Here is a 23786-nt window from a genome sequence, read left to right as displayed (position 1 = left end):
CAAAAAAAAAAAAAAAAAAAAGCCAGCGGGGAAGAAAAATACAGTGCAGTTACTGGTTGGAAAAAGTCTCACCTTAAATCTCTATGTTGGAAGCAGTGGTGCCGCACAGTGACCGCTGCCCCCTCAGAGTCTCCGTCTCTAGGAGGATTTGCTCCGGCAGCGGACTTCCATTCTGTGGTTTTGTTGTGGTCTCAGCCCCGCTCCTTCTCTTTCCCCCTTTCTCGTCTCTTTCAAAGCAAAACCGCCCCTCACTTCCGCCGCTCCGCCACTGAGAAGCCCCTCGGCACTGAGTGTGAACGGAGAGAGATAGAGAGCTTGCCCACTTGCCAGACGCCCAGCCTCCAGCCAGCCTTGTCTATACGTCTGCACCCTGCCGCCGGGTCGCAAAGCCGAATATGATGATCTTCAACAGCACTTCGAGGCTAATTAGTCAAGTGAAGGGATCCACAGGGTTGTTAAAGGAGCCTGCTCAGCGCAGTTGCCGGTGGATATGAGGAGAGGAAGAGAGACAGGAGAGAGAGAGAGAGAGAGAGAGAGAGAGAGAGAGAGTGTGTGTGTGTGTGTGTGTGTGTGTGTGTGTGTGTGTGTGTGTGTGTGTGTGTGTGTGTGTGTGTGTGTGTGTGTGTGTGTGTGTGTGTGACTCTGTCTGCCTGTGTGTGACAGGAAGAGGAGGAGAGGAAAAGAGGAGAAGGAAAAAAACAGAGAGTGGGAAGAGGGGAATAAGAGAATGAGAAAGCGGAGACCGAGAGCAGAAAAGAACCTGCATGTGTGTGAGAGAGAGAAAGAGCATAAGAAAGGGGCGAGAGAGAGAGAGAGAGAGAGAGAGAAGGAGGGACTGTATGTATGTCAGAGGCTGAAGCGACAAAGTGGCTAAAATGGTAGACACTGTGCACTTTTAGTACCCCGGGAAACCACAGGATACAGGGAGAGACATCATGCACTCGGTGAGCGTAGGTGTGCAGATGCGCGCCTGCAATTATAGGAAAATTGGAATGTCAAAGCAAAGACGAGTGTGATGGCTCAGTGTCCGCGTTATCTGTTTTTGCGAGTGGGTTTGTGAGCACCTTCTTTCTGTCCTCTGCATGAATGGCAGCGTGAGCTCAGGTGAGCCGGGACCACAACGTTAGACATTCAGGAGCGGGTTAACGATGCATCCTCAAGCTGAAAAGTAGGATACATTCCCCCACATGCCCTCACTGTATGTAGGTCATAGGCCTTCAGGTGCAAGCTCACCAGCAGCTTCTGGCTGTTTGTGTGTTTGAGTGCACATTGCACAACAGCCTGGGTCTGTCTTTTTAAAGAAAAAATTCGCCACTTTTCCTGTGAATGTTCTGTTTGGTAAAAGTCGTCAATTGAAGCCGTAATTTATCTTAGCAGCTGCAAAAGCTGTTTTTCTGGCATCAGATGTGTCATTGCAACCGTACAGCAAGAACAAGAACTGGTTAACTGAGCTGTCAGAGTAACCGTTGGACATGCTCTGCAGCACCGAAACAAAACCTTCTATTCGCTTTTTAGTGCAACTGGCTGCATTTACAACCTAAAATATGAGTGCAGACATGTTATGGACGAGGATACATTTTACAGTGTTTTGGCTGACTCGGGTGTCCAGCTGTATTCATTTGAGCAGGAGTATGCAGCTGAAGAAATGCAGCAGATATAGGCCGAGCTGCGCCTACATTAGCCCTGCTCGAGGATATGGCCGGTCGGACCATCAAGAAACTGAACTGCCCAGAGCAAACGCCAACTGGTGGCTGCTTGTCTAAAATCGCCCTGCGATACCAACAGAAACAGAATCATTCTGATACAATCAATTTCAGTGTTGGTAGTTTTTTGGGGGGATACCGTCGCCCATGCCAACCAAGAAAGAGCCGTGCTTTAAAAGGATGACAGTTTTCTCCTCACTTGGAGATGCAGACCTTCTTCAGGATGCCAATGATAAACGGGAAAGGGAAAACCAAAACAACCAGGGGTGAGAGGGCAGATGGGACTGAGTGAGTATTTTTGTCCCTTAATGCCAACAAAATAAACAAGGGTGGAGATACACTGCAACGTTGGACAGGCGGTTTTCTCAACACATTTAATTTAGTTTATAAAAGCTGCTAACTTTATAGTAAATGATCAGTACTGGTAGCATCCTGATAAATAACCACCGTCTTTCCTGTCTTTTGCAAAAACCTCAGCTGCGCATCATGTATTTTGTCGAGTGGGTGCTCCGCGGAGAGACTTGGCAAAGCCAACCAAAGGATTTGGGGGTAAGGCGCCAGGAGCTCACGTGCAATACATCCTGGTACATGCAGACACTTCAAGCAGAGCTTCACGAGCAGGAAAACTCAGAAAAGCTCTGCTTTGTACATCAATATAGCACAGTGAGGAATTAAATGCTTCAATTACACATTACATTTACCATCGATACTAAATGGACATCCTCATCAAAAGTGGTGAATTTTTCCTTCCTTATTCTGTCTCATTCTGGGCTAAAATAAATACATTATCTTTCGGTGCACGCACAGACGCAAATGTTGATCTGCTGATGTCATTTGGTAAATGTTTACACATGCTGCAGTGGCATGGACTGCTGAATCCCACCAACTCTCCTGAAGGCATTGGTGCAGCAGTCTTGGTGTGGACGTCTGTCCTGTTATAAAAAAAAAAAAGACTGAGGTCCTCTTTTATAACAGGAGTGGGTTAGGTCTATTCTATTGTCCACCTTAGTTTCTCACTTACATATATCATAGTCGTGCAGTGTCAGAATATGAGTACTGTAATGCTCTTTGACGCAATTTAAAGCACGTCATATGTTGCTTAATTTATACTCCATTTCTTGACTAAATGCAGCCGTCTCCTGAGTTTTGGCGTCATCGCCAGAATTTTCTGCACCTCTGGCAACACCGTAATGTTTTTAGATTTGTGTAAGGCTTAGGAAACCTGAATATAACATATTGGAAAGCTTTAAATAGGATCAGGTTGGTGGATTTTGTTACAATTGGATAGCTCCTGACTCGGCAGGTATCAAGTTGTATCAAGGTGTTCATCTAACTCTGCAACAAAAAGAGGAAGCCCTTTCTCGAAACGTCAAATTATTTCATTACCATTTTTTAAAAAGTGAAAATCATCTCCTCTCACATCTTACCGAAACATTTGCTACAATTAATAAGTTGTGGGACATCCTTATCCGTTTCAAATCTTGTTATAGAGAGGCATTTATGGCAAACTGTATTGCCAGACTAAGCCGTTAAGAAAAATGAAACTAAGGAGAATAGAGGATGGTGGATAAGGAAAGGTGTAGGGCATCCCTCAAATTTCCAAATACATTTCTATTGCTAACAGAAGACATTTAAGAAAAATGTGTAAGGAAGCAAGAGCAGGAAAGTCACCCACCCTTCTGCTGCACCCAATCATTCACAGCCAGAGAGGGACCACGGACCACTCATACCAAAGTGAGGTTTTATTTTTTCCGAGACTGATGGATAGAATCATGTGATGTCACGGATGTCATAGTTGCCACGGTAACTCACTACATATATAGAGTGGAATAATAATGAAACACGCACACAGAGATAAACAAGTACCACTTAAAATGGCCTTATCTGAATGACACCAAGAAAAACAACCAGCAGAGATATTTAAGACAAGTAGCCTAACTCAACGCTGCCTACAGTGACAAAAGAAAAATGTGTTTACTTTTAATCACTGTCTCAAAAGAGAGATGGATATTTTGCACAGACTAAAGGTTTTAATGCAACAACAGCACCTGGTTGCTGCAGGGACATGGAAACAGCTGCAGTATATATATATATATATATATATATATATATATATATATATATATATATATATATATATATATATATATATCCCAAAGGACACATGCTTTATCCGCCCCATCACTTTAACTCACACTCTGCAAGTGTAAAGTTGCTTTAGCATCTCTTCCATGACGGTTGAGGCCTTTAGAGATGCGTGTCTGGTCTTATGTGTGATGCAAATTTGATAAAAGAACTCGGGTTGCATAATACATGATAAGAGTGTAAAACATGAGAAGAGTTTTCAAAGTCAAGGGCAAAACAGAAAAGGTAAGACACTGTCAGATTCTGTAAATAGAGCAAGTACACAGGGGTGGGCACGTGTAGCCTAAAAACATTGAGACACATACACACAAAAGCACAGCAGACAGACAGGCACACACACACACACACACACACGCACGCACGCACGCACACACGCACGCACGCACACACACACACACACACACACACACACAAGTGTGCACACAAAGTCACCATGGGATTCATGAAACGTGCGTACCAGCCCATTTTGTTCTCACCGCCTTGCGCGTTAGTAAATCAGAATCATTCTAAACTGGCAGGCGCGTGTCCACATTCTGCAATTGGCCTACTGCCACAACCCCGTTTCTCCATATATTTGTCCGGAAGCGTCGAAGTGAAGAAAGCGGTGAAGTGAAGAGAATTTGACAAAGATCGCACCAACAATTATAAAAAAATTAAATTAAAAAAAAAAAAGTGTCAAAAGAGTGTCAAAGGTGGAAGCCAGAAAATGCACATTTTTAAAAAAGTGGTTATGGTTAAAAAAAAAAAAAAATTAAAAATTAAAAAAAAGGACACGTCCGCTGCTATTAGTGAAGCTGCATTGTGGCACAGGCTAACCTTCAGAACCCGATGAACGCAATAGTATTCATCATAGAGAGATAAAGCGGATATCCATGGAAACTGCACAACTTGAGCTTTCCAAAAAAATGTTGGTGCCTCGTTTGTGTAATGAAACATTGTGGAGATAATCAAAGTTGAAGTCGCGTCGTCGTTACACTCTGCATGAAGCGCTACATCCATCTCCACCCCCGCTACTCTTAATTAAATGAATTCCCAAAGTCTCGATTGATTCACAACATACTATCTATCTAAATGAACAGCAGAACTTACCCTTTTTCATGATACCCGTCTTTTCCCTGTACGACGTGTTTTCAGCTAGTCCACTCTTGAAATCGCAGCTGACCTCGGTCCTGTCTGCAATCTAGGGATGATATTACATCCCACTTTGTATGAAAAAAAACCCAATAATAATAAAAACGTATTTATGGGCCTACACTACAACTGAGGTATTAGCAAATATTCACAGGGGCGTATGCTGAATGGTTAGCCACAATATATGAGCTTAAAAGTAAAGGTAATGAAATTACCCTGAAAATAGCCTGTAGGGTCATAGGGTTAAAAAAATTAAAAAAAAAAAAAGATTTCACATTAAAGTTGATGCAAAGACGCATCACAGACTAAAAGAAGGAGGAAACGGAAACAGGTGGATGACGAGGAGCACCTGATCTGATGGACAGGATGAGCGACTGGCAGCAATTATTGACATTTTTATTAAAATCCAACATAAGCGGAATATGTCCTAGAAATGAGAGTGAAAGTGTTGACATCCAGCAAGAGCAGCCACAGGCAATTTATTTCATAATTAATATGGTATTTGCAAATGTATGAATATATCAGTCCCCCCAGAATTTCAGAGTTTTTTTGTGATTGTTGCAATCAAAAATGCTTGATTTTTAGGTGGATTTTCGAAAACAATTGCATTGTAATTTGCTGACATTTAAGTGAGTTTTCTGCAGAAAATTGTGTGAATTAAAAGAATTTGCAAGGTGAGAAAGAAAAATTTGATTTCTTTTTAAGCCCTACCCGATGACGGAATAAATATATAATCACATCCTTTGATAATAATCATGCTGCACATCAGAAATATTTTAGTTCTAATCTTTTTTTTTTTAAAACTTTTTTAATTGAACCGAAAGGCTAAAAGTTACACACAAAAAAAAAAAAAAAAAAAAAAAAAATCATAAAAATGACCGATTTACAGAACAGACCGACTGGGATGTAGAAAACAACGACTACATCTGCTGTCAAAATAAGAGCTTTAGATTCTGTTTATTTATTGTTAATTCAACACATTGGCCTGGTTTGCATAAAAACAAGATGCAGTCTCTAAAAACTTGACGTGTCTATAATTTCTTTTTAGCCAACATTAATATGTAATCACTTCCACTAGTAATAAGCATTGATTCGAAAATGTTACTGTAAAAGTCACATCTTCCGCAAACCCAGCGGCTTCCTCTGGTGAACACTGCGGCAAAGTTTGTTTTGGGTATTGAGAGGAGGGTAGGCAAAGCCATGCTGATTGTAAATGAGGAGTTATTTTTGGTAATAAAGCGAGTTTTGTTTGAAAATACTCACTGTATGCTGGAATTGTTTCAGCACAGCTTCTACTGATGACCTATTTTGCAAAGATTGAAAGCTCCCGCAAATATTGCGGAGTTTGCTTGAATTTGCGTTAATTATTGCGATCGCCAGCAATTTCCTGGAGGGACTGATATATGTGAATATTTTAATTAAGAAAATAAGTGATATGGATCATAGGCTGGCAATTTAATGGTTAGTCTATTTAATACATTTGGTCAACGCGTTAGTAAATTAACAGTTTTCAATAGTGTTGTTTATTAAATCCTTTTTTCATGAATGAAGTTTTAATATGCTAAAAGCTGTGTGTTTACATTTTCTGAGACAGCCAGGCAGTCATCATTTGTACGTACGCTTGTTCTGAACTCATTCTAAATTAGTTCGCAGGGTACGAACAAATTCAGGAAAGAAAATATTGATGAATCGCACATTTGCGTTTCAAATGTTTGTACACATGGTTTAAGCATAGATTTGTGCATATGCACTGTTAGTGAATGAGGTCCAATTTCTCTATATCAAAAATTAATCAAAATGACTGTTTCAGCATTTGTCAGCTCTTTGTTTTGGTTTTTCAGTCCTCAGCTTTACTGCTGTGGTTCACTGCCATTCATGTAAAGCGTTGTTTTCAACCACAGCGGGCAACTGTTCTCAGCATCAACAACAACAACAACAACAACAAAAAAATTGTAAAGTATCATGATACCCTAACTGCCCAGGACCGAACAACAGCAGTAGCTCAAACATGCTTTTCATCGAATGATTAGACAGCCTATCCTTTAGCTCGTCAACACAAGCTAATGGCTTTTCGTTGACAAACACCCTGTAAATGGTTTCTGTAACATTTTCGCTCACAATATCTTGGTGAAAAACATGCAACCTATCTGAACCTGACAGACATAACTACTGCATTTCCACAAAAACTTCACTCAATATAACTCATTAGAAAGCATGGTTCCGTTTCCCTTTTTAACGGTATGCGCACAAACACACAGACACAATTACTGCTCTTTCTCTACAGTACGCTGCACAAGCACACACGAGCAAACAAAGAGGAGTGTTCAGAAGGTGCTGGTACTTGTACGCATGAACTCACAGTTACAAAAGCCCATGCACAGAGCATTGTGAAGGAGAGATTGCTACAATACCAAATACCTCTCTCTGCAAACACACACAAACAAAAAACACGGAGACTATTTTCCCTATTGTTAAGAGAAAGCTGTGTGATGTGAGCTTGTGTGCTGCCATTATCTGGCTGCTCTTACGAAGACTCTCTTGTCTTGGGGAATCAGAAGTAGGCCGAGTCAGTGGATGTGCTCATTTCATATACTATCATTGTGGATCACAGCCAAGGACATTCTTGTTTCAAACTGCTATGCTGGGGACTTTCAGACATAAAGAATTAATCAGTATTTTAGCAAAGTGGGATTATAAAGAAGATACAGCGTGCGTCAGCTAAACTGTAATTTATGTGACTAAAATACAGACCATCTCTGAAGAACGTATTACAGTACTTTAGGGGTTCATACCCTATATTTGGGTAAATTAAAAAAGCAATTAATAGCAGGAAAATGAGGCTGAAGTACATTGTAGTATAAATGAAATATGAGTAAGCTGTAATGAAATATACATAAAAAAATAGCTTGGCCTAATTATATTTCATAGAGCCTTAGCGTAGCTGCATAGTGCCTTTGGTCTGTCCTTGCTGTCACTTATGAACAAAACTTTTAATCCTTCTCACTCAAGGGCCACCAAAGGTACAATGGGACAACAGGTAATATGGGACATTAGAAGTAAATATGCCTTTTTAAATGGTATCAAGAGCAATTTTGCCATTATGGCAAAGTTATAGTCAAACTATTATATTTCCACTGTAGTCCATCTGAATGAAGGCTGCAGTCTGTCTTGAGCTCAGACTATAATTACCTGAGATGGAGCCCATTGCGTAGCTGTAAATCACTATGATTCAAATAACTTGACCACTATTTAGGTTTTCCTGTCCTTTAAAATAAACAAGTACAAAAACCAGTGTTGAAAACATGACACATTCACCTACTTGGAGGTTGTTACTGAGAAGTTTGGAGCTTCTTCTTGTGTACCGCAGCTGCGAACTGGATTCACAGAGGTTACAATGGATTCCCACAGGAGCCTTGTTTTAAAATGAAAAAAGAAACATCACAAGATACCCCAAAAAATATTCAAACCGTTACTGACTATTATCAATACCTCACTTGTACATTAATATGCATAATACCTATTTATATTTCCATCAAAATATGGAAAAAATTAAGTCAAATGAGTTGTTTCAGTCAGCTCTTCTACATCTTACAGTCAAGAGCAGGTAGCCTGACAGCTCACATGTTGCACTCAAAGAGCTAACAACTGGCTCCCACAGAAACATTAACAAACAGAAAGAAAACAGGCTTAATACAGCTATGAACTACAATCTACAAATATTAGAGTCACTTTTTTGGCTATTCGATGTACACTAACACTAACTTGCCAGTTTTTTTGATAAACCCAGGGGTTTCTTGAGTTTTGTCTAACCTCATTAACATAAATGGGGTGAACAACCTAAAAGAAACAAACAAAATACAGCTCCCATTACTGCAACACTTTTTTTTTTTCTGTCATAAATATGAGAATGCAGTATCAGCCAAAGGAACACAGAAGAAGGGCTTTCTGTCATGTGCACAATTATCATGCGCTGATGACCTCTTCCACTTCACTGGTTTGTATACTTTCTAATTACTGCCTTATTCGACAACTCCTACAAAATGACAAACATATACTAATCTGAATTCTCTTTTCACAGGTTTCCTCTCGTGCATATCTGAAGAAAATGCTCAGATACATTCTTTATTTTACAGGAATTACAGGTATGTAAGTTTAGCAATTAACCTCCTTTCAGGTATAGACAGGTTAACAATGGAGAATCTTAGTTTACATGAAAAGAAAGTAATTGGTAGGTATCTAATATTGCTCTGGCACGTATAATGGTAAGGACGTATCACTACTTTGAACACCATATGAATTATGCTTCTATGAATAGACATCGATTAACCCAACAAAGTTCTATATCAAAAGCAAGTTACTGTATTTGTTTCCCATTATACTTACAGAAATTACAATAAAAATATGCAACACCGAATATTGTGTAAAATCTTATTTTGAAAACGTCATACCTTAAAACACCTTTTTTTGACCCAATGACTTTAGAAGGATGAGTGACACAAGTACTAGTTTACTAGCAACGATTAGCTTTAGCATAAATCCCATGTTAAAGCCCTCCAGCCAGCTTCAGTGACACAGTAGTAAAACCATTCCACCAATTGAGTCAAACTTAGATCTCGAGCGCACATAACGCTGTTCGTTTAGTCGACAAATGTTACCAAACAAAAAGTTACCAGAAGACCCTGCATTATTAATAAAATATAAGGGGATTGTTTTACACCCATATTCCCTTTTAATGTGAAAAGGCAGGCTGTTGAATGACAATTTGGACTGATAGGCATTTTTCTGTCATGTAGTGAAATGCTTTACACCATGGTTTTACCCATAACCTGGTTCGACGTTGATTCATGACATCCTTTTGCACAGATACCTCATTCAATCTAAATCATATATGATAAATTGACTTGAACCTGAGCACCTGCCAGAAACAATAATGATCATCAAATCATTTTATGAGACATGAGCACTTTAGCTAATGTTTGTCTTGCATATCAATCATAATTTGATCTAATTTTAAGTCGTTAAATGAAGAAAAAAAAAAAAAAGAAAGAAAGAAAGGATCTCAACCTGTTGCTTTTGAGGAAAAGCTGTTTGTCTGCTGTGAAGCCACTCAGAGCGACAATAACAGGAAACAAGAGGCTGCAGGCTGCTCCTGTGTGGAGGGCTGGCCTCACCGTAATGACTGGAGTCAGGTAACCACCGGGCAGACTGACTCTAGTCCTCCTCGCAGACGGGGGCTTAGACGCTGTGGAGGCAGCGAGAGGCAGCGAGAGGCAGGACGGTCTCACATTTTCTTCCGATGCTGCGACTTTCTGTTTGAAATAAATTGTATTTGAAAAGTTTTTACTTTTTGGCGACGCGTCGTCCAGCATCCATGTGAAGATCGTCTCGTTTTTGGAGCCAGCTCAGCGCGGAGCTTCACTCAGGTGTTCAACTCCACGGGGGAAGCGCGTGTCGTCTTTTTACTCTTCTTGCCATATATTTCATCGAGCTGGCACGAGGATTGCTCTTTCTTCGCTTTTTTTTTTTTTTTTGGTGCTTCGTTTCCAGTATCTCCACTTTTATCCTTTTTTTGAAAACTTTTGATCGTTTTAATTTCACCTCCTAACTTTATTGGACATATCAACACCAAGCGGCCAAGTTTGAACAGGTATGTGCATTTTGACATATTTTTGGGCCGCATTTACTGCATGAATTTGAGCTCAAGCTTGCTGGTTGGTGTACGTGGTCGGTTGACACCTTTTGAGTCTGGGCCAAGTGGTGGAAGTGAGCCCAGTCAGAGTTGGACAGCCCCAGCAGCTGTTGACATGTCTGACCTCTGTTAAGCACTGCAAACTAATGACATATATCCACCAGAGGTGTTTTGAAATAGTTTGGCTGCTCAGAAGTCACTTATTGTTATTTTCTGACATCTCTTGGCATCTTAAAATATGACCCAAATACACTGAATAAATTTAGCACCACCACATACAATAATTTCATTGCACAATTAAAGTCACCGCCTTGCCGTTGTTAAAATAATCAAGATTTTGTCACAATGTGTGTACAGTAACCTGTGTGTTTTAAGTGTCAGTAAAACTTGCTGGCTCAACGGTTTTCTGCTGTTGACTTTTATGAGTAGTTAAGTCCAAAAACTTCAAGTCTGCAAGGCATTTACAGCAGTTTTACGAGAGTGCTTTCAGATAGAGACTTTATCTTTCAACACTTTTGTAGCTACTTCTGCAGCTGCATCTCACCTCCGACACGCATACATGCTGCATGCAAATGAGGATTTCATCAAATTAACCGCACTTTTGTTTTTCTGACTGTTCTATGTGACTCACCCTCTCAGTGCAAAACACACACAGTTGCTTCATCACTTTTTAGCCACAGCCACGCTCGATCTGTGTCAAGAGTTTGATGTTGACTAGTCAGTTTCTAACTTGTAACCCACCAAACAAATGCGGTTTAGCATGCAGCTGTGCATGCTGCTTTACAAGCAGATATCTCCCAGCAGGAGCTCCAGACATGGCTCATCTTCCGTCAGCCTGAAGGAATAGAAGGCATTGAGGGCTGAATCCAGCGGGTGGTACTCAGCTCTGGCTTAGTTTGGTTTTCAGGAAAGAGTTTATTAACAAGCATGCTTACGTCACAGGTTCCAAACAGGAGTTGCACATAAATGAGCTGGTAGAAATGGAAGTGTGACAGTAGGCAAAGAGGCCAGCTGATTCCAGATGAGCACTGCTGTTTTATGTCTGAGTAAAAAGGAGCCTCGATTTGGTCAGTTAGCTGTTGTCACCTTCAGACAAACCTGTTGTATGATCCTCCATCCAAGGATGTATAACAAAACTGCCCAGACTGACATGCTGTAAATTGTTTGTGTCAACTGTAATTGATCTGGGCAGTTTTGCAAGTACTCTGCTGCGTTTTTTTTAATATATCAGCTCCATGTCTGTATGGGACTGATTTGTCATTCTGTTACAGTGGGATCAGATTTAGACTAAAATGACGAGCAAGACCAAGTTTCACTCTGTCACGCTGCTGGCGCATTTCTAGCTGTCTGACCTCATTTTCTGTTCTTCTGCAGTGACACTTTTTGCCTTAATTACTCATGAAGCTCACTAATGTTTACTGTGATTAGGCAGACGGCACATGTATCTACTCCAGTTTTTGAACTTTGAAGTATTTCAGCGTGAAAAATGCATTTAATCTTTTTGAACTCTGTTTTTGACCAGGGTGTTGACGTATTTGTGGCATTCTGGCTATCACCAAAAAGTTTTTTTTTTCTTTTTTTTCTTTACGCATAGGAAAACAAAAAGTAATTTATCTTCTGGTGGCCTGTTTGTTAATGTTCAGCTGAAAAGTTTTGTCTTTGATGCATAAAAAAAATACAGCGTAGAGCCCAGGTTGATGGGCTTGTCACTTGCAAAGCAGTTTAGTTTTGATATGAATCTGCAGAAATCTACCGAAAAGTACAAAGAGGAAGAGAGAGGGGTAGAGTGGTGAGATAGCAGCTAAAGACAGATAAAAGAGCATGAGAAACTGTGTGGTCGTCAGCACCACCAATCAGCAAGAGTGTTATCTTTTCAAATCTTGTTGAAAAGAGCAGGAGAGAGTCAGACTCTGACAAGGCAGAGGGAGATTAAAAAGCAGAAAGATAAAGGGGAGGAGACAAAAGAGTAGCTGGGAGTGATGAAATCCACCACTTCTTTGCCTGGCAAACTGGGTGATGGATGAATTTTCAGCAGGAGGGAAATTACTCGGTCACATCGCCTGCAGCATATCTCTCTGTTTGACCATCCTCAGTTTAAGTGATATTGGATTCATACACATCTCTTTGCCCCTTTGTATGGCATTGTAACCAGAAACCCAACTCTGTTATTGTTGGTACATTTTCATATTTCAGCTCACCATTTACATGGGGGGATTTTTGTTTTCTTCATTTAAAGTTTGTGCTGTGGAGCGTTGCCTGACTAATGATGCACATTGTGTTATAAAGTTTTAGAGTTGTACCTTGCACTTTATGTGATGTTGCGACTGCTCTTTTTGTGTCTGCGTGCAGAGTGCACAAGCACACCTTGCTTCATGTTATTATAATGGTTATTATTTGGCTCCGATGGCAGAGGATGCACAAATAAGGTTCAGCTGGAAACAATAGATGACTAAGCTAATGGCCACATAGAGCTGTGTAAGTTTTTGTGCCTCCGCTCTGGCGACAGCTGTGGCTGGAGGTGTTGTGTTTTTCAGGTTGTTCTGCCCCATTTGATATCTCATGAATGCCTAGAGGAAATTTCTCAAACATTCCTTTGGACTGAAATCGACTTTGGTTGCCAAAGGTCAAAGGGCACTGTGACCTTACAAAAAACACATTTGTGGCCATAACTCCAAAATTGAGCTGCAAATGTCTAAAAGGACAGAAAAAAAAAAAATGAAGTGAAGACATTTCATATCCAAAAGGTCAATTTCAATGTGACATCACAATGTCTGCAGCATTTTTTTTTCTGGCCAATCAGCACCATAACTCAGAAAGAGAAGGGAAGATTGTGACCTTGTTTCACATTTTTTCAGATACAGATTTTTGGTGTCCATCTCGAAACTGCAATGATTTTATAGATCTTCTGTGCTGTCTGGTTGAAGGTATGTGTGACGCATCTGTGTTTTAGACTTTGTAGTTCCTTTGCAGAAACATCCATATTTGAAGCATATGGCCAAGCATGTAAACACGTATAAGGATTCTCTCAAAGTCTTCACTTCTATATTATATAAGTCTGGAGAGACATGAATGTAAACTGCAAGCTGACTGGTTGGTGGAGGCATACAACCGTGAGACTGTCCTTCTAGTTTCTTTTTCTTGTAGTGGCAGAGAGATCTCATCATTCAAATTTGTTCCCAAGGAAACAACTTTGGCACAAACTGCTGTGAAAACTCACAATCACAGTTCACGGAGTCTTTGGTGAGACTTTGGCAATGCAACTAAAGTTGGAATATTCTGCAACTCTGTTTTTCCTATTCCCACTATAAGTTTGTTCGGTAATGGTCATTGGAAGAGCCTACCTACACCGCAGTTGCAATCCTCACCAATTCAGTATTGCACTTGCTTAAAATTGGGAAACATGGGAAGGAAACCCTGTTTTCATTCTTTCATACTCCCTGTTTGACAAAATGTGAAGCACAGTTTTTGACAAAGGCTTTCTGTTAAAAATCTCTTTTTACCCTGGTTAGGATAACCCTGATAATATCACCCATTTTTTTTTTCTTCACACTGTAAAGAACTTGTCAGAGCTAGTGAAAATGCTAATACAACTGTTTTTTTGTCCACATAATGGATAAACTGATGTACTAAAATGGGTAGAAAGCCCCTTTAGATAGATTAATCTCAGAGTATTGCAGTCAGTGTTAATATAATATGTGATTAGCTAATTTTCAGTATTGGGAAATGTTGAAATAGAGACATATCATCTCACTTCCCGGAGAGCTCACCTGACCTCCAGTATGTTTCTACATTATGTCACCATGTCAGTGACAACATGCCTGAGATTCCTGCCACGCCCCAAACTCAACTGAACTGTAGTGTGAGTTTCATCCCTTGTGTTGTGTTTAGGCACAGACGGCAGGTTTTCCGCCAGCGCTCTTTAAATCATTGTGTGTGCATCTTTGTGTGCGTTTGGTATTCCTTTCATTTGCAATAATCTGTTGATTTAGAGTCTCAGAAATCCTGGCTGGCAGTTGGTAAGGGCAGGAGGAGGACAGAACAACATTTACTATCTTCAGTTTACTCTGTCTGTGTCTTACACATGCCTTTCTTTTGTCACCACCAACAATTTATTCATCAAGCAGACAAGGATTAGACAGTTAAGTAATGTGTTATGGTTCTAAGGAGATAACTTCCAGAAAGCCCCGAGCCATCTGACAGCATTATTTTTTAGTTCTTAGCTTCACTGCATTTAACAACACCTCTGTAACTAATTTATTTTTAAATTCTACTCTCAAATTGCTGTTTCCATTAAACTGTTCCCTGTTCTTAGTAGCTTTTACATATTATATGTCAAGAGGAAACTTGATTAAAATAATTATAATTTGTATAAGTATTACGCAAAACAAATTTAGAAAGCCACTATTTAATTTAGTCTGCCTATTCGGATCAACATCCAACAGAAATTATTAATCTAAAACAAAATAATCTCCAATTTCTGCTAATCTATAAATTAGTGAAGCAATTTTATGAGCAAGAATGCAAAACATTGTGGGATTCCAGCTTCTCAGTTGTGAGGATTTGCTGCTTTTATGCATGTGATAGTAAACTGAGAAACAAAACAAGTGATTGATGATGTGGCAAGGGTTTTTTGCAATATTGATCATTATCTGACATTTCACAGACCAAATGATTAACAGATAAATTGAAAAAAACTGAGGTAATCAAGGATAATGAAGGTGGTCAGGAGCTGCAGGTCTGATTCAAACACTAGGACAGTTTGGTGTTTCGATTTCTGTGTGAATGAAACAAAGGAGATAACATAAATAATGCAATTTAAAGACGTCAAACAACAACAAATACACATGGTTGCGTTACTAGGTTACGGGTTGGCCATCAAGTACAGCACAAAGGTAACAGAAGGATCACACTGCTGCACACTGTTATGCAAGCGCTAACCTGAAAGATATCGCTTTAACTGAAGTGTAGCTGACTATTTTAAATGCTAGCTGTGCATAGGTGCACATTAGGAATAGGATACGCTTTAACTTGCATACCCAAAATTTAACACACCTAAACATTAATGAATGTGGAAATTTGGTGCTCGTTGTTTGTTGTGCCTATATCTCTGTTTGCAGAAATTATAGTGTTCTCAAAATTTAGACGGTGCCAGAAAGCTGTCTAGGCAGCTTTCCAAAGCTCCAGCTAATGTGTGATGTTGTTGTCTTGTCAATTATTTAAAATACGGCTCATCGTTGCCAATTCACAACTAATTTTGAAGAACCACACCTGCATAAAATGCCAGTCACAAATCTGCATCCCACACTGAAATGAGCCGATTTACGGCTAACGGGTTTTGGTCTGCGTTCTGGCAGAAATTCATGTCGCATATAGAATATGAACATTCTTTTCATCCTCAGAAGAGGTTTGGAGTTTCTTAGTTTCTTGTGCTGTTTTCAGGCATGCTTTTTCTTTGCATTCAGTTAAACAAAAATAGTCCACCTCTTGCTGCAGTGCTTACCACTGTTGCTGTGACTACTAGGTGGTTTTCTCTCAAGTCTGATTATATAAATCAGCAATACCTAGGAAGGGGCCTATTCAGAACCCTTCCCATCTTAAATACGTGGACTGTTCAGACTGACAGAGGATCACAGGATTTTGAGCTACTTAAGGAACAAGTTGCTATAATCTCCTTTTACCATGTATAATAATACCCTCGATATTTATTTTTTAACAATGTAGCCAGCCATTTTTTGGATGGTTTAAGAAACGACTGCGTCATGCCTAGTTATCTTGAAGTATGCTGACGTGTTTATTCCCCCTCTTCTTTTGTTTGATATCCATTAATCGGTGTAACCAGTCACACAGCTTGTCACATGAGACTTTTAACTATTTCTACATAAAAAAATTATTGTGTATAAGAGAGTCTATCTTCTCCAACATTTGTTTATTACCTTGGTGTATTGACCAACACATGAAGAGCACTATCTGTTGGTGTAGATAATGGAGGCATTCCTCTGTACCAGCCTGTTGACCCTGGTTCATCCATGATGATTGGTTAAGTGATGTTGACAGAGGTGTTGTGTAAACCATCTAAGACCTTTAACCCCGGTACAATTGGCTTTGGAAGCAGATATATCTTATATAATTTTGGTACTTAAATTAGTTGTCATGGTGTAGTCAACCTTTCTTACATTTATGTTTTACAAGTTCTTGGTGTGAATTCCTCCTTCATCATCTGTAACCTCAGAGAGTGTTAACAGCTGTGGGTTGAAGGATCAGTGTGTTGTCTGTAATGATTGGCTGGAATTGTGTTTGCTTGTCCACAATGATAATGTGGAAGGAGGGAAGTTAAACATTACATTGTGTGGCTAGACATTTACAAGGTGACTTTAGAGTAGATTTAAACAATCACTTTGGTTCGACATTGCAAGGTCAGCTGATAGTGAATGATTGTTGTATCTTAAAGTTATTTTAAAGCAAGAAATGTAGGTGTTAATGAGTTTGTTAAGAGTCAGGTCTATTGTACCTACAGATTGTTTTTATGCTGCGTTGTCCTGGCGTTGTTTAAATAGGTTGTGGGCTGCTGTGTGTTATGTGAGAATATGTGTGCAATTGTGACTGAGCTACGAGGCCCAACGGCACATCGGGCCTACAGGCTTTTGACTCAATGACAATAGCGAAAATGAACCGAGACCGGATTACACCAGTCCTACATTCCTCTCCAAACCTGTTTCACACACACACACACACACACACACACACACACACACACACACACACACACACACACACACACACACACACACACACACACACACACACACACACACACACACACTAATCCTGCACACACAGACAGACGAGTCACTGAAGCAAGCCAATGCATGTCCTGCACACTCTTACTCGAAGTGCAAAGAGAACAGTAACCAACAAGAATAGTCTGCTTGTGAGTACATCAAGAGTCAGAAAATTCATTAGTAGAAAATCCTAAAATAACTTTATGAAAATGAGGTCAAATCATTGATAAGAATCACCATGAATGAGTTCCACTGTGGCTCATCAGTTCTGCTCCCACACTATCGTGTGCTAACTTGTGAATAAATGAAGTCGCCAGTCAATCTGCATTAACATAACCGCCAAGCTCGACATTTTTAAAATGATCAGTTTTCAATTTAGATTGAGTTCACAGGTATTGTTTATTGTATTCCGTTGCACTGTGGGAACACCACCTGTCTAACCCTGCTTTCCGTTAACACAGTAGAGCATCCTCCTAATGGACAGCGTGGTAAATGATTAAACCACAGAGCTGCAGGAACAAATAACCCACAGCCAGCAGTTTAAATGAAGATCCATGCTGACAATATGCAACAGTAAGTAGATGAGACGGGGGCTCTTTTGGTTTAAAAAAAGGTCACTTCCCTTATTTCGGTGACATTTTGGTTTTGCACCAAGCCTTAAAAGTGTTTCTTTTTTCATGAAAATGACAAACTGAGTCTATGTAAACCTTGTTGATGCTTCGCTGTCACACCTGGTCCACAGTGAAGAAACTTTATTTTTTTACGATCGATTAATCTGCCAGTTATCTCCATGCTAAATTAATGATATTTCAAACAAAAAGGTTTATTATATTTCCCCAACAAAGATAAACTACATATTCCTGTATTGAAATAACTGGAACAGAAAATGTTGAATTATTACTTCAGCTAGTACGCAGTAGTCCAAATTGTAACAATTTTCTGTTCATGTATTGAACAATAATTTCCGTTTGACAAAAACATTACAGTGCACGGGCATTTCTAAAGTTGTGTGACTTTTTCAGGCACTCTGTTTAAAGCTAAGTTAGGTAGTACACTGTACTAAATGGAGACAAGGGAGCAGCACGTATTTGATAATTCATGACTTGATTGTGAAATTCCAAAACATTGTTATCACTTTTTTTCCTTTTCAGAAAATGGCATGTTTTAACTGTGGGTGCACCATTGTAGGAACAATTACTGTGACACTTAAATGCTTATAAAACCTCTGTGTATGTGTCTGAGCGGTACCGATAAAATGGAGATAGGCACATTGCGAAATGTGTCGGTGAGAATTTGATGTGTGCTGGTAGATTGTTTATGTTGTGTCACAGCCTCAAGTGTCTTGTCAGGACTTGTCAGAGCAGGTGTCTCAAGCTCTGAGCCCCCTCTTCACATCACTTCCTCAAGGTCTTGTTCTCTCACTCGTCTTAACCTCTCTGGTTCCTTGCAGGATGCCTGTGTTTATCTGTCTCTTGTTCTTGTCTTTCAGTCTCCCCTCACATTTCCCACTCCTAAAGCTTTATCCATGTACTTCTCATGATTTGTTTTCTGTGAGTTAGATGAGGCAGGTTATGAGGACTGAGATAGCTTCAAATTACAGGTACATGTAAACTTCTTGAGACTTAAAGTGCAATATACATGTCTTGGATGACACTTGCCTATGTACTAAATTCACTGTAAACGGCTCTAATGGTTATAATGACAATCAGTTAGTGGCTAATCGAAACTTTACCCTTTTTCTGTGTTTCCCATGAACCCTCAGATAGCCTATAATCCTCACTCCTCTGCAGAGTGTAACACCACACACTCTGTGCATTCCACCTCAGGGTTAAAACACAGTTTCCCCCTCTTTTCATAAACACTAATACGTGTCTCAACTATCTGTGCACCGTGTTTTTGGAGATAAAGCTGCCGATAGAAGGATTTTGTGAATACCAAAACACTGGAAGCTCAGTGATTAACTGTCTTACAGTGTAAGGGGCAACAGATGATAACCCATTGTCCAATGTCCTGAAGTCATGTGAGTTCATGATTGAATCTTCATGTAAACAAAAGGCTGGGTGGCAAACCAAAAATTATCCAGCGCTTTCATGTTGGTATGTTTGTAATTTTGTAAACATAATTTCAAAGGGTTACACCTCAGCCAGGCAAAATGGTTGAATTCTTAACCATACTGTATGTTCTGTATAGTGACATGGAAAAAACATTAAATACAGTATATGCAAAGTGATTTTTAAGGCATTAACTGTGTTACACTGTTGTATTACACGAAACCAAAGTATTTAACAACTGACTTTGTTCAATTTTAATTGCAGTTTAATCAGAGTCATGAAGTTTATAATCCTTCAGAATTAAGTTCTGGTTAATTAGGAAAAGAGTTATTAAGGCATTGAACACTCTTTGGGTAGCTTCTCATTTAGAAATACAACCAGAAAAAACCTTCATAATAGTTGGAACTGCTGTCTGAATTTATGCTCTGTGTTCACACTTCTAAAACTGAACCATTCTCAGAACTGCGTCCAGTTGCACCAGTGCAACAATCTCACTTCTTCACATTCGGATTAAAAAGATAATCCTACGTGTTAATCATACTCAGTGAGCCAAGATGACTCATGCACGCTGCATAGCGTGTTATTCTTCAGCTTTGCCATGCATATGTATGTTCCGGATGACCGTGCTAATCTCTGCAGCCCCTCTGCTGATTTGATGAGTGGATGACAAGGTTTTTACAAAGGCTTCACCATGCTGTCGCTTCTGATTTGTTGCTCATCTTAATGGCTGTGGAACTGATTTTCTCACCCCAAATCCTCCTAGACTTAATATTTTAAACTTGCGAGGCAGATGGCGTTTTTGACACAGCTAGTGATCAGAAGTTTGCCCATATTGGGAGCCACTCAGAGGGCAGTATCAAGCAGTATGTAGCCATATACAGCATTTAGACTTATTTCAGCCATCTGTGTGTTTGTCTGAAAACATAATGGCTGCACAAACTTTGGTTCGACAGCAAAGACTATGTCAGTAGGCACAGTGCGGAAAACCAGGTATGGAAGATACAAGATGGTGTTTAGTTCATAATGAGCAATTACTGCACTTTGTGAGCTATTTGTGATGTGAGCGAGGATAAACACATCGTAGGAGTGTAGGGGAATGCAGCGTGACCTGCTGTCAGTCACTACAGCCACATGAAGTACTTATGTGGGATGACTGTCTGCTAAACTGACAAATGAATCAGTTATCTGTCAGCAAAGATGTGTCATATTGAATCGTTCATGACAATATTGGTTGATTTTTAGAATTCATGTTGTGATGTTTGTTACATGCATAATTTACACACGGCAATAACAATCTTGGCTGAAAAGCGGCTCCACTGTAGAGGAGTTGGTTCCAAAAAGGGAATGGACTTCAGTTGTCTGGAAGTGATTTGGTTACAAAACATCAGATGTACAACAACCTATGTAATCTATGTTAGTTTTCAATGAATATTATAACACAAACTTGTACATTTATGCCGATATATAAATCTATCACGTCTTTTTGTGAGAACTGTTTTCTAAGTTAATATTTTTTAGCATTATTGTCAAGAATATATCCTAAAATATGTCTGTCATTGCCATCATCTGGCGTTTGTCTTCATGTCTCCACCTTTTGGTTTCTTTGTAATTTGTCGGGTTGAACATACCAGGCCTGAATCTCCCCCCGGTTCAGACTGAATGGACTGAACAACAGGTGTGAAAAGGACCAGAGAAAATCCCAACAGAACTGACAGTTAAACCTTGAAACATCCAGGTCGCATTAGTTTCTGAATCAGCACAAACAGAGATCAGATGGAGTGCTGCGGGTGTGTGCTTTGTTTATAAGAGCTCCTGCAGAAGGATATTGTGGACAGAGCCCGGCAAAGACCAACCTCCCTCTTGCTGAACAGAGACTCTATTGTGTGTGTGTGTGTGTGTGTGTGTGTGTGTGTGTGTGTGTGTGTGTGTGTGTGTGTGTGTGTGTGTGTGTGTGTGTGTGTGTGTGTGTGTGTGTGTGTGTGTGTGTGTGTGTGTGTGTGGGCGTGTGTGTGTGTGTGGGCGTGTGTGATAACTGAGAACACCACTGATCCCCCCCTCAATCCTTTTTATATCTGTATGACTTAAGAGACAAAATGAGAGCAAAGAGAATTTGCTGCTTTGAGGTGCTGTTGTTTCATCACTGTCTCTTCTCTCAACATTGTTTAGTCAGATTGTCAGTGCATTAAACTTGAGTTTCACCTCTTAACAGCAGGACCTGTTGGAAGATTTCTTTTGATACTCCCGCCTTTGATGCGCTCAAGCGCTTACGTTCCTTTGTGATCATATCGTATATATCTGTGGAGTTTGTACACTGATAAATATGGGTTTGGTAGGTTAATGGCTTTCTCTGTGCTTTAAAATGCACGCATTGTTTGAGCCTCTGCGTTACGTCTAGCATCTTGTGTAGCGTTTCTGTCTGAACGCAGTAGGACTGTTGTGCCCGTGATGTGCAGTGGCGATAAATGACTTGGAGTAACTGTGATATATGTTATTGATTTTGATAATCCCCAGCATGCTCCAAAGTCCACCAAACTGTTGGCTCTGTGACGTAGGAGGCACACACACATCTCACAGTAACCTATCAGTTTTTCCAACGTACACACACACACACACACACACACACACACACACACACACACACACACACACACACACACACACACACACACACACACACACACACACACACACACACACACACACACACACACACACACACACACACACACACACAGCAGTGGAATGCAGTGTTTTCATTCCCCCGACCCGGACTGTCAATCATTGGAACTTGGCCGTGTGTTGTTGCAGTAGCACCATCCAAGACACACAAATTCCACCCATACCACCCACACGTGTACAATACACTCACATTACACACAAAAACTCTCTCTCCCACTATGTCAGATTTATTTCTATCAACTATGCAGGATATCCATCTCCAATAATGCAGTTTCTGCTGCAGAGTCTGTAAAGCAACTGAAAATCAATAGCTGATGAAAAAGCACTTTACAACAATTCGCTCTGTTCATCCCTCAAACCGGAGAGTGATTGCCTCTTTAATTCCCCCTGTGTCCGATTGAAGTTCTATCCAGGAATTTGTTTTACAGTTAGCTTGCTGGCTGTTGAAGTCAGGCTCTTCCTGAGCTACGGCCAGTGACGACAGCAGAGGATGCGCGGGTTCAGAGATCAGGGTTGATGAGATTGCTTGTTCTGTCGCTAATCTGGAGGACGATGCTTGTGCCCTTCCTGTTTCCAAACACACGGGTGGAAGGATATTTTCAATTTACAGTGGCCTTGGAATACTTTGTCTGTCTCAGTCTAAATAGCATTGCTAAAATAAAAATAAAATTAAAAAAACTTCAACTTTTCTGCTCCTATCTTCTTTCAGTCTTTTCAGTTCTGCGGTGTAAATGCTTCTATCAAGTACTCCGCTCCTCAAGGCTGGAAAGAACTCCAGCAATGTAGAATAGAGGCAGCATAATGGGACATGCAGAACCAACATTGTAAATGAGCCTTAAGCAGATGAACTACACTTCAAAGCAAAGTTGATTGCAATTTAGAATCACTAATACAGGTGTTGTAAATGAATAAAACTATCAATTTCAGAACTCAGCTTTTAGTATATAATTATTATTATTACCAGCTTCCCACTGTCTGCTCACTCTCTGTTTTTCTGATAATCTCCCACGTCATTCCCTCCATATCTCCAAGAAATGGACAAAAAAAACAGGCTGGCCAGCAGTGTAATTGCATCATCACACAAAAACAAAATGTCACTGGGGGGGCCTTTTAATGACTCCCTCCACCCACTGAAGCCTTTTTAGCAACTTGCTGTATGTTGTGTACTCAGTGGCCAGTATTTACAGGTTTAGGAGACTGTTGCTTCTCAATAAGCCTTTTGTCTACTGTCCTTTACTTTGTTTCTATTATATTTAACATATAATGTCTCCCTTCCTTCAAGCTGATTGTACATCAGAGAGGTTTTGTCAATAATTTATCACAGTCTAGCGATGCTGGAACTGAGAGGTGCCCTGTGTCGCTGTCTTGTTAGCGTCTCATGGCCGAAAGTTCAGTTTTCATGCTCCACTGCAGCTTGTGTCCATCCCCGTGAAGTCACAGTCAGTGACCCGGTACTCTTACCTGCCTGGTCACGTGTGCTCTCATGTTCATGGTTTTAGGCAAGTATTATGTTTGTCTAAGAAACTAGCGGACCCTGAAAATATCCTTCAGATTCTCGTCATCAGTGTACTGACAGTTTATCTACATTTCATGTCTCGAAGATATAGGG

The 23786-nt window shown here is 40.1% G+C and overlaps 2 protein-coding genes and 1 long non-coding RNA gene across 8 annotated transcripts in view; 1 reads left to right on the top strand and 2 right to left on the bottom strand.

Moving 5' to 3' along the window:
* Positions 1–585, bottom strand: part of plppr2b (phospholipid phosphatase related 2b) — a 53327-nt gene extending 52742 nt beyond the window's left edge. For 3 of the 4 annotated variants that reach the window (XR_011310864.1, XR_011310865.1, XM_069697320.1), the window contains exon 1: positions 73–572. The gene's annotated coding sequence lies outside the window, so the exon portion shown is untranslated. Of the gene's footprint in view, positions 1–72 lie in introns of all 4 variants that reach the window. The other variant, XM_069697321.1, reaches the window with a different exon arrangement.
* A 4274-nt stretch (positions 586–4859) lies between these two features.
* On the bottom strand, positions 4860–10215 carry LOC138620276 (uncharacterized). The gene is made up of 3 exons (XR_011310868.1): positions 10151–10215; positions 8299–8391; positions 4860–5028 (listed from the first exon to the last, which is right to left on the bottom strand). It is a non-coding gene; the product is annotated as an uncharacterized lncRNA (long non-coding RNA).
* A 54-nt stretch (positions 10216–10269) lies between these two features.
* palm3 (paralemmin 3) overlaps positions 10270–23786 on the top strand; it is a 31971-nt gene continuing 18454 nt past the window's right edge. For all 3 annotated transcript variants that reach the window (XM_069697317.1, XM_069697313.1, XM_069697314.1), the window contains exon 1: positions 10270–10626. The gene's annotated coding sequence lies outside the window, so the exon portion shown is untranslated. The remainder of the gene's footprint in view (positions 10627–23786) is intronic.

The sequence above is a fragment of the Brachyistius frenatus genome, unplaced genomic scaffold (genome assembly GCF_029030835.1).
Source record: "Brachyistius frenatus isolate BFR_SWC_R1_liver_20210118 unplaced genomic scaffold, ASM2903083v1 Contig_23, whole genome shotgun sequence".
Taxonomy (NCBI): Eukaryota; Metazoa; Chordata; class Actinopteri; family Embiotocidae; genus Brachyistius; species Brachyistius frenatus.
The sequence above is the reverse complement of the archived record's forward strand: the minus strand, read 5'-3'. Positions and strand labels throughout refer to the sequence as shown.